This window comes from Octopus bimaculoides, chromosome 1 (genome assembly GCF_001194135.2).
Source record: "Octopus bimaculoides isolate UCB-OBI-ISO-001 chromosome 1, ASM119413v2, whole genome shotgun sequence".
Lineage (NCBI taxonomy): Eukaryota > Metazoa > Mollusca > Cephalopoda > Octopoda > Octopodidae > Octopus > Octopus bimaculoides.
The window spans coordinates 11,284,590-11,285,472 of record NC_068981.1 but is presented as its reverse complement, the minus strand read 5'-3'; positions in this window follow the sequence as shown (position 1 = coordinate 11,285,472).

Here is an 883-nt window from a genome sequence, read left to right as displayed (position 1 = left end):
ATATATATATATATATATATATATACACACGTGTGTGTGTGTGTGCGTGCGTGTATTAAAATATATTTTGATGTAAATTTGAATGAACGCTAGCATTAAGAATAAAATGCTGGTTCTGCTCATCAAGGTAAAGTCTCCTCCGTAGTAATATATATGACAAATTCTCGTAGTTCAGAAAAATTGTATTACATGTGTATAAGAAGGGATGACCACTAAGTGGACATCTGATAAGCTAGAAAGAGATCATCTTCGACCCAACCACAAAGAAAGATAATGTTCTCCAGAAAAAAAAATTCAGCAAACACCAGAGCCTAGACGGGCAAGACAAAATGAATAATTTACAAAATAAAGAATTAATCGTGTACAGTTTTCCCCATCAACATTTTTACTTACGTAAACACGTCCGTGGTTCATCAGCACAATTATTCTAAAATCAATATAATTTGCAGAAGTCTTCAAAGAATTTGACGTGCGTACAGTTCTACCGATTACAATGGGGTTATTTTGAAATGTCTCAGCGCTGGAGGGCTAAATTCCGGAAACAGTTCTGCAGAGGATAATTCACTGCATCGTATGTTGCCGCCGAGAGAACATAATCATTTAAATTTATATTTATATACTGAGTGGGATAAATTGAATATTAATTTAATTAACATCAATTTAAAACCAGTGGTCTAGCATATAAAAAAAAATCTGATATATATTTTTCATTTTGTCTTGCTCGCCTATGCTTTTATGTTTGCTGATTTTTTTCTGGAGAACATTATTTGTCTCTGTGGTTGAGCCGTTGATGACCTCTTTCTAGCATATCGGATGTCCACTTAGTGGTCATCCCTTCTTATACGCATACATATGCATATATATATATATATATATATATATA